This window comes from Primulina tabacum, chromosome 7 (genome assembly GCF_025594145.1).
Source record: "Primulina tabacum isolate GXHZ01 chromosome 7, ASM2559414v2, whole genome shotgun sequence".
NCBI classification, from domain to species: Eukaryota; Viridiplantae; Streptophyta; class Magnoliopsida; order Lamiales; family Gesneriaceae; genus Primulina; species Primulina tabacum.
Genome location: NC_134556.1, coordinates 1,604,293 through 1,615,530, shown reverse-complemented (window position 1 = coordinate 1,615,530; position 11,238 = coordinate 1,604,293). Strand labels below are relative to the sequence as shown.

General features: G+C 37.5%; 1 long non-coding RNA gene across 1 annotated transcript; it reads right to left on the bottom strand.

The window, feature by feature from the left end:
• Nucleotides 1-8,113: 8,113 nt before the first annotated feature.
• Nucleotides 8,114-9,262, bottom strand: LOC142550465 (uncharacterized). The gene is made up of 2 exons (XR_012821381.1): nucleotides 8,847-9,262; nucleotides 8,114-8,336 (listed from the first exon to the last, which is right to left on the bottom strand). It is a non-coding gene; the product is annotated as an uncharacterized LOC142550465 (long non-coding RNA).
• Nucleotides 9,263-11,238: the final 1,976 nt, after the last annotated feature.

The following is an 11,238-nucleotide window of genomic DNA, read 5'->3' as shown; positions in this document are numbered from 1 at the left end:
CATTATCTGTACGGTGAGAAATTTGAGATATATTCTGATCACAAAAGCTTGAAATATCTCTTTTCACAATCAGAATTGAATATGAGACAGCGGAGATGGCTGGATTTATTGAAAGACTTTGATTGTGAGATTAAATATTATCCAGGGAAATCTAACGCAGCAGCAGATGCGCTGAGTCGAAAGGTATGTGCACTATCCTTATCGACGATAGGTGTTTCGAATTTGATAGAAGACTGCTGTTTGTCTGGATTAACTTTCGAAACAGATTATCAGCCTCTGAGATTAGGTGCGATTCGAGCTGAACCGGCATTGATAGTGAGAATCAAAGAGGCACAGAAGGTTGATCAGAACATACAGAATTCGATTGCAATGGTCAGAGCGGGACATCGATCGGAATACCAGGTTCAAAATGGTATTTTGTATGTGAATAATCGTCTTGTTGTACCAAATGTTCCGGATTTGAGACAGCGAATACTGACAGAAGCGCACAACATTCGTTTTAGCATTCATCCTGGTGGCAGAAAAATGTACAATGATTTAAAGGCACAGTATTGGTGGAAACAAATGAAATCTGATGTGACTAAATTTGTAGCCAAATGTCTGAATTGCCAACAGGTGAAAGCTGAAAGAAAGAAACCAGGAGGATTGTTGCAGAGTTTTTCCATTCCTGAATAGAAATGGGATTACATTTCCATGGATTTTGTGACGCAGTTACCGAGATCCTCACGAGGTTATGATGCAATTTGGGTCGTAATTGATCGATTGACCAAATCTGCATGTTTTGTTCCATACAAAATGACGTATAGATACGATCAGATGGCCGATATCTATGTCAAAGAAGTTGTTAGATTGCATGGAGTGCCGAAGTCTATTGTTTCAGACTGTGACCCTCGGTTTACTTCACACTTCTGGCAGAGTTTGCAGCAGGCTCTCGGTACGAAGTTACATTTGAGTACCGCATATCATCCACAGACCGACAGACAGTCAGAGCGGACTATCCAGACACTAGAAGATATGCTGAGAGCAGTAGTGCTAGATTTCAGCACTAATTGGCAAGCTGCATTGCCGCTTTGTGAATTTTCGTACAACAACAGCTATCAGACGAGTATTGAGATGGCACCATTTGAAGCGTTGTACGGAAAGAAGTGTAGATCCCCTCTTTACTGGGATGATATCTCTGAAGCTCCTGAGACTGGACCTGACATGATCAGAGATATGACTGAAAAAGTAAAGTTGATTCAAAAGAAAATGAAGGCAGCTCAAGACCGACAAGCCAAATATGCCAACCTCAGACGACGACCGTTGGTATTTGAGGTGGGAGACCGAGTATTCTCGAAAATTTCGCCTTTCAGAGGAGTTGTCAGATTTGGCAAGAAAGGGAAACTGTCTCCACGATACGTTGGTCCTTATGAAATTCTTGAAAAGATAGGAGATCGTGCCTATCGACTCGTATTACCGCCTTCATTATCTGGAATACATGATGTCTTTCATGTATCAATGCTGCGGAAATATCTCCCTGATGATTCCCATGTTATTCAGCCAGACGAGACCGAGCTGGATGAGACATTGAGTTATGTCGAGAAACAGATCCGGATTATCGATCGTAAAGAAAAACAGCTCAGAACAAAGACGATTCCTCTTGTGAAAGTTCAATGGATTCGTCATGGCATTAAAAAAGCTACTTGGGAGACTGAATCAGATATGAGACAAGAATTCCCAGCATTGTTTCACTGATGTAAATTTTTATTCGACTTTAAGCACATTCCTTCTCAATGATATGATTTGACAATCTGTGATTTCGAGGACGAAATCGTATCTTAGGGGGGGAAAAATGTAATGCCCGAGATTTTAATTCGGTTAATATGAGAATATTGATTATGAATTGATATAATTATAGACAGGATATTACGAGACCAGATTGGCCAAAGCATATGAAGGGTGCAATTTTTAGACAGAACTACTGGCGCCCGAGCGGTAGAAAATAACCGCCCGAGCGCCAATGTTCAACAGGAGCATGTTTTGGGCAGAGGATGCGGCGCCCGAGCGGTATTTTGTGACCGCCCGAGCGCCAGTGCATAATAAACAAGCGCATGGACAGAGAATGCCGCGCCCGAGCGGTAGTTTAGCACCGCCAGAGCGCCGACCAAAATTCATGAAAAATGGACACGTATCATTAACCGAGCAACTTGATATATATATATACGTATATCTTGCTATATTCTTCAAAAACCAGCAGAAGGAATCGAGAAAAGGTTTCTGTGAAAGAGTGAAAAATCATTACGCCTTTATACTTCAATCCGTCCGTCCGAATTGTAATCTGACTTCAGTACTGCAATCCTATCAACGTACGTTTTGGCATGCTTTGAAATTATGTCATTGTCAGAATTGAATAGGATTCATATATGATGTTCTTGACATGTTAGACATCATAGAATCGAAGTCAGATTGAGAAACAGACTGATTATGGAATTGTTACGATTTTCTGATTATATTGATTTGAAATCGGACAGATTTAGATTATGAATGAGTTACAGACTATATCGGAGATGAGTTATGATTTGTAATTGATGTCTGTTGATATGGTAGTGACGGGGATACTGAGATTGTGTCGTTCTATCGCGAATTGGATTAAATCCAGATTAATCAGATTCAGTGTTGAACTGAGAATAGAATATTGATATTATGATTCTCGACATGTCGTTTCAGATTTACAGAGATAGTATTGAGTTCAGAACTGAGATTGCGGCAGACCGAGACTACAAACAAAATGTATAATTCAATGTGGTATTAAGAGATCGACTTGAGTCGGTTTAGACTTGAGTTTCCATAAAGCACATACTTTACTTTATTGCAGTGATATTGCATTGATTTGATTGATATACTTGTTCTCTTGATTTATAGATAGCAGGTATATGACGGGAAATCTTGTGACAGAAGTGCCTGATAGTGGTGGGATCGCCACGGGCACATTGCACGATGTTACAGGATAGTATAGACATCTTGGGACGGAAGTGCCTGACAGTGATGGGATCGCCACGGGTACATTGCACGATGTCTCAAGATGGGATATTAGCGATAGAGCTACAGTCCATGACAGATAGGTCAGGACACCGGATGTTGGTTATATCGAGTAATAGGATTGGAATTCTTCTATTACGGAATTCGATATAGGAACACCATATTTGGTTATATCGAGTAATAGGAATAGAGTTCCTTCTATTACGGAATTCAATATAGGAATACCACATTTGGAAACCGGGATCCCTAGACTAGGATGGAGTCTAGTCTGAAACGTGGAGTCACGTATATGTTTGACAGTCTACGATTGTTTATGTTTCAGATTTTGATACATATATCTGTTACCTGATTACATGCTTTATATTTGTTTATATGATTGCATGTTTCGTTGATTTATACTGGGATTTATTCTCACCGGAATTATCCGGCTGTTGTCTTGTCTGTATGTGTACATGACAACAGGTGGGACAGGATCAGGGTCCAGGAGATGAGGAGAGATCGTGATAGAGTGGAGACATCGGACTTGGATGTATATAGGGTTTTGACACTTGATATTTAGATGTTGAACCATAGTTTTACTGATTTGTAGACCGTACAGGACATGTACTTTATTTTATACTGAGTTGTATATTAGTTGATTTCACTACGTTCCGCATTTTAAAAAGAAAAAAATTTTAGACCCTGTTTTATAATTGATTAATTAGTCCCAATGATGATTAAGAACTTGATTAGCGTCCGGGTCCCCACACTTTTGTTTTGAATTTATGGAGTAGACTTTTATAGACTAAAGCCATGATAGTGTCAAGACAAATTATTTTTGATGTTTTGATTTTAATTCAATTCTATTATTTATTTTTATTCATTGATTGATGATGTTTATCATGTGTTCTTTTAATATGGTCAATTAAATTGAATATTTGTTTGTTAATCTAAAATCGGAATGTGAAAGATTAATATTTGCTTCATACATCAATCAACACATGGTTATAAAGACTACAAATAGTATTCGGTTTCAGTTTGTGACTTGAAGTTGAAAAACTGAAATTTCAAAGCGACTTAATGCGACTGAATCTAATTAAATTCATTTAGGAATAATTGAACTGTTATATTTAATTAGATTTATTAATTCGAGAAATCATTTAATAGATAATTTTGGGAATTTCTATTTGAATTAAGTAATTAATTTATTGAATTTAAATTTGACACGTGGATTATAAGATTGTCTTTTGGTACCGTTATGCGCCTTAGTCTTTTTAAATAATTCGAATTTTCGTCTAAATTAATAGTTTGGATTATTTTTGCTTTAGTTAATATATATTACTTGTTTAAATTAGTTTCAAATAATTTATCTCATCACACTTGAATTTTATTAGCCTAAATTAAGAAAAATAATTCATATTCTAGTATTTAAACATCGATCTCTGTAGGTACAATACCTGAACTCATCATCCAATTACTATGACCTGACCTAATCCGCTTGCTAGATTTATTTTCAACCGAAATCGTCGGTCACTTATAAGTTCTTTTAAAATGAAATTTACTAAACAAATTTTGAGAAACTTCTAAGTTGCCTTGAATGGCTTAGAAGCTAAGTCAAACATCCTCCCAAAGTAGCTTTATAAATCGAGTAAAATACCAATATGAAATCTAAAAGTGGGATCACCATATGATTCTGTCCTCGAAGTTCTACCAATAGATGAGCTCCTCATAAACTCATGACTTATAAAAAATATGCCATATCAAAACTTCAAAACGATCATTATCCTACTCCGATTCATTGAACATGGCAAGAAGCTTTTTCTAACAAACTGCTATTAAAGACTATATAAGGAGGCAACTAGGAAAAACACGCTTTTAGTCTTCTGTTTTAGTCTTTCTCTCAATTTTTCCATTTCATATAAATACTGTAATCCCCTTTGAGTTTATAGGAAGAAATAATACAGATTCATTTTTCTTCTTTCTCCCAACTTGATTTTCGTTTCTAATATGGTATCAAAGCTGTAAGGGTGCACACGCCTCTTCCTCATGGCGAAGGGAAATCAAGCAAATCAGGCTCCAAATCACGCAGCGATTGGATCGGGGAATCGCACTGCTATTGATGATTCTGGTAGTCCTTTTTTTTTTGCAAAATGGTGATCATCCTGGCTTGATCCTTGTCTCGCATCCACTCTCTGGAAGCAATTACAACACATGGAATCGAGCAATGTCCATGGCACTTACAGCCAAAAATAAGCTCAGTTTTGTCGATAATTCAATCCAACGTCCACCTCTAGATGATCTCTTGTATGGAGCTTGGCTTCGCTGCAATTCGATGGTGATTTCGCGGATTCTTAATTCTGTTACCAAGGAAATAGCTGATAGCTTGATGTACATACCGACTGCTCATGGGATATGGAGTGATCTGCGCGACAGATTTCATCAGAGCAATGCACCGAGAATTTTTCAGATTAAGAAGTTGTTGAGTGGATTACAGCAAGGTTCGATGGATGTAACTACCTACTACACTCAGTTAAGGACGCTATGGGATGAGTTGAAGGACTTCCAACCAGTTTCTGTGTGCAATTGTGGCTCAATGAAGGATTGGATACATTTTCAGAATCACGAATGTGTTATGCAATTTATGGGTTTGAATGAATCATATGCTCAAATTCGCGCACAAATCCTGATGATGGATCCTATTCCTATTATTTCGAAAACATTCTCATTAATTGTGCAAGAGGAAAGACAACGTTCTATACAACAAGACAGCATTTCTTTCCAAGGTGATTCTACCCCAATGACACGCCCACCACATATTGCTGCTGCTAAATCCTTCTCGAATGTCAAAGGGAACAGGTATGACAGGCTGGTGTGTTCACATTGTCAGGGTGTTGGACACACCGTGGATAAATGCTACAAGTTACATGGTTATCCACCTAGCCATCCTTAGTACAAGAGTAAGCAATTTTCAAACAAGGCTTATGCAAATCAGGCTCGGGGACCTACTAATGAATAACTGCTAGCACGGGTGAGGCTTCATTGAACCAAGAGCAATGCAAGCAACTTATTGCACACTTAAGCTCTCAACTTTTGCCTCAACCTGGATCCACTCCGACTCCACAACATAATGAATCTTCATTTTCGTGCTTCAATGGTATATATTCCTTGTCCCTCAATTCTGATTTACTATCACAACAGAGCTGGATATTGGACACTGGAGCCACACACCATATATGCTGCTCGTTATCCTTTTTCCACTCTTATACAGCCTTTCGCTCCAATGTCACACTACCTAATGGCCTCACTATACCTGTTTCACATATTGGAACCGTGTGCCTGTCAATGCATTTGGTGTTGCACAATGTTCTCTTCGTTCCTCAATTCCGTTTTAATTTACTCTTAGTTAGTTCCCTCACTACCAATTTGAAGTGCTCTGTCTTATTTTCTTCCTCTCTGTGTCACATTCAGGATTTAAGCATGAAGAAGAAGATTGGGATGGGTAGAAGAGTCGGAGATCTCTATGTCCTAGAACCATACAACTCTTCAACTATCTGTAACGTTTCTTTCAATATGACTGAATTGTGGCATTGTAGACTAGGCCATCCATCACTTACCCGATTATCTGTCATAGGACGTGAATTACATCTTACACCTGTAAAGGACAACTTACATCCATGTTTTGTATGTCATTTTTCTAAGCAAAAGAGGTTACCTTTTCCATCAAACAACTCACTGTGTGCATCTATATTTGATCTTGTTCACATTGACATTTGGGGTCCATTTCATCCAATTAGTATTGAAGGATATAAGTTTTTCCTTACGATAGTGGATGATCATTCTCGATTTACTTGGGTATATATGTTTGAAGCAAAATCTCATGCCTTGCATATCTTTCCCACTTTTTACACATTAATTCTCACTCAATTTGGGAAACAAATCATGTCTGTCCGTACAGACAATGCTCCTGAGTTGAATTTTACTTCTTTTTCCAGTCCAAAGGCATGCATGTTAAGATTGGAACTTGGACCTAACTCAACCCCAAAAGCTAGCTCAAAAGGGGTCTTGTAGGATAAAAGGGGAGAAGGTGTCTTGTTTATAAGATAGATAGCAGTGAGGATGCAGTCGCTCCAATACACTAAAGGAAGGTTGGATTGAAACACTAATGACCGGGCCATATTGAGGATATGTTGGTGTTTTCTCTCAACAACGGAATTTTGTTGTGGTCGGTTAACACACGAAATAGTATGGATCATTTCACTCCTTAAGGATCTGCGAGTCAAACAAAGTGAACCAGCCATTCTCTTCTGTGACAGCCAATCCGCAATGCACATTGCTTCCAATCCGGTATTCCACGAACGGACCAAGCATATTGAAATTGACTGTCATTTGATTCGAGAAAAGCTCCATGCCAAAGTCATTAAGCTCCTACATGTGTCATCCGCGTTACAAATTGCTGACTTGCTCACTAAACCATTGCTGCCAACTCAGTTCAATCTGCTACTGTCCAAGATGGGAACTATCAACATACATGCTCCATCTTGAGGGGGCCTATTAAAGACTATATAAGGAGGCAACTAGGAAAAACACGCTTTTAGTCTTCTGTTTTAGTCTTTCTCTCAATTTTTCCATTTCATATAAATACTGTAATCCCCTTTGAGTTTACAGGAAGAAATAATACATATTCATTTTTCTTCTTTCTCCCAACTTGATTTTCGTTTCTAATAACTGCTCAAACAATTCTCTAATTCTCTTTTTAGTAGCATTGCATATGAACGAGAAAAAATCATTTCATCAAGCATTCCATATTGTATCTCATAAATGGCCAGATGTTCTAGTATAATTTACAAACACTGCGAGCCAACGGCTGAATAGCACGTAATACATATACTTTCAGCAGAAAAGTTAACAACACTGACTGTCAAATTTATAAATCACACTCTTAACGAAGATATCACATATACTTTCAGCAGAAAAGTTAACAACACTGACCGTCAAATTTATAATCACACTCTTAATGAAGATATCAAACTCCTTCGACTTACGTCAAACAAAATATCAAAATCATTTTAGAAACTAAAAAAAAAAGTGAATTCACCGAGATAGAAAAGAGACAATGTTTCCCAACAACCCATTATCTTTCATAAAATAACTATATAAATTTGGCTCTTACAATCTTATTGAGAAAGGAGAACAATGACATAGCATCAAACATGAAATTGGGGAAGTTATCAATAGAGTATGCTTCCTATTTCTTGTTGCTTTTACCTCCAGTATCACCACCTCCTGATGCTGCCCGACCCGCCTTTTTTTCTGCTTTTTCTTGAAGCGCCTTTGCGTCCCTATGTAAACACACAGATACATTATACATACATCTTGCTATGAAATAATAATTTGTCAAAACTAATGTGAAATAAAACCTCTACTAAATGATTAAATAAGTTCTTCATCATGGAGTGAAAATAGAGACAAACCATCGATTATAAACTGGAACGATGGCTTAGTGTATTCTTGGAGACTCTGCTTTACATACAAAATTCGGATTGTTTATGTTTAATTAACAAAGACACACAAACTGGAGAGCATTACATTTTCCGTATCCACGATTACAGAGCCAATTTCAAACACTGACAGAGTCAACTAACATAAAAAAGACATGGTGGAATAAAAAAATCAAAACTGATCAAATCACACCATAATTGGAATAAAATTCCACTCTCAATGCTTAATGAACCTAAAACTAAACAAAAACTATAAAAATTAAGTATGGTGGAAACTCAGACCATTATCAAAACATCTAACGAAAAAAAATCGAATCTTGAAATTTTTAAAAATCGTAGAAAATAAAATACCTTTCGCGGCGCTGTTCAGGTGTCAACCCATCATCTTTTTGCTTGCCTTTACCAGTACCCCGAGCTTGAGCCCTTTCTCTATCACGGTCTCTTTGGTTCCCACGTGAAACCCAGTTAAGAAAATACCCAAAAAAACAAATAAATAATAACAAATTCCACAAATTCAATCAAGATTAATCGAATTCCCAGATGAATAAATACTCAAAAAATGAAAAGAAAACACAGGTTCAGCACAAACGTAAGCGAATCACCTTCAAAAACCATATTAGTTTAACCATATTAGTTTTTTTAATCAAATCTTTCATCATTGAAGCAAGAAAACCAACAGATCCTAATCATACAGAGCGAAAAACTTGGGGAATAATATGCAAGAAAAAACGTTGAATGCTTGGACAAAGAGAGAAAAATCATGGAAGGATATGAGTCATGGAAAATACGCGAAAGAAGAAAAGTCCGCTGACGGAGAGTAGAGAGCGAACCGCACCAAGAATTGTGGCCAACAATCGATGCTCGAAAGATTGATTTAAATATTATTGGGAAATTTGTGTGTTTGTTTTTTTATATACATACATAATATAATATTGAATCTGATACGTGACATTATTAAACATATCAAATCTGTTTTTAAATTCATATATCCTAATTACATACAACTAGGCAAAAATTCTATTCGATATACTATATTCAAAAAAACTGATTTAACAAAAAGAAGTATTTAAATCTTTAAAAAAAAATGAATATAAGGTACATAAAAAAGCCCGAAAATTCGTGTTTGAAAATTTGCGGAAAAATTAAAAATTTTCTTTTTAAAATAATTAAAATACATCATTCACAAAATAAACTGATAAATCAAGTTTAATGTTTAAAAATAGCAGCGGATGAAATTATTGCTCACAAAATAACAAGTAAGTAATCGAACAACTGATAAAAATGTTTGAGCATAAAAATGGCAAGTGCTGTAAATGAGGTCCTCGGGTTCCACTACTGCCGACCTAAGCTAGCTCACTGGTCCCCGCCCTCGGCCCCGACATCATCAGTACCTACAACAATCAATCTAGTGAGCCTAAAGACTCATCATGCATATATCGTAAATAACGAGTAAATAATATAATAAAGTTGCATGGGAGTAAAAATATCATGTCATGAGGCATAATGTGAAAATAACTTGTCATGAGCAATTATAATACGTGCATAACTGACTGAAAATCATAAGTGAAATGTTTGCTGCCATAGAGCCCTGTAATGAAATAGCATGTAATAATTTTCTGGTGAGATTATGGTCTACGCAAGTGGCCCCTGCACTGAACTGAACTGAACTGAACTGACCAGTAACTGGCGACCGGGTGAAATAATAATCGTCTGATCAGACTAATGCCACAGTATATTGGGTGGAACTGAACTGAACTGACCGGTAACTGACGACCGGGTGATACAATAATCCCATGATAGTGAAATGGCCACAAGCAATATCGCATAAATCTCAAAAATGAATATTTTATATTTTTATGTACGTAATATAATTAAATGGCGTAATGAAATATCTTGTATTATTTTAACACATGGATTAGGTCGTTCCCAGGCTCGCTGCGACCTAAATTTAACATGAAAAATATGCAAATGATTTTCTTGACCAAACTTTGTAATTGAATCCAAAAACGAGACAATTACGCCCAACGACTTCGTATTTCATCATAACTCCGTGCCAACCCGAAACAACACCGAACCTTCATTTAGCCATGATTAAAATACACTTAAAATGATGAAATAATGCTCCTAAAATGATGCAAGTCGAAATTTTGGTGAATGGAGGCCAAAACATGAAACGCTCTTTCGAGAGTCAATTTTGCACATCGCACCGTAATTTCCTGTATGACCTCTAAAATTATCCGAATCACGAACGGCCAAAAACAAGACCTTCCCAACTCGATGAGGCACTGTCCAGTCCAAGGCCTTAGGCTAGAAGCCAACCAAGAACTCGAACGAGCCTCTGAACCAACGCACCACTTGCTGTCCACAAAAATACAGCAGCCGTGCCTTCGCTTCCTTGTGTCGTTTTCGAGACTACCGGCCATTGGGCTTGAACCACCGACCAGAGGCTTTTACCAACATCCTAAGAAATGATTTGAACCATGGCTAAGGGCCCTAGTCCAGCCACAATTTGAACCACGCCATGCAACCGACCGAAAAGTCCCACCCGAGGGCACCCTTGCGTGCGTGAGGTGTATTGCTTCGCTTGCTGTCTCGTGTCGTTCCAGTTGACATTTGATTGATAATGACACGATCTAGACATCAAGGGGTATGGTATGAACCGTGGCTATAGGCCAAAGGCCAACCAAGATTCACACCACACCACCAAACTCGAAACCACACTTGCTGTAAAATGAGAAGGGCC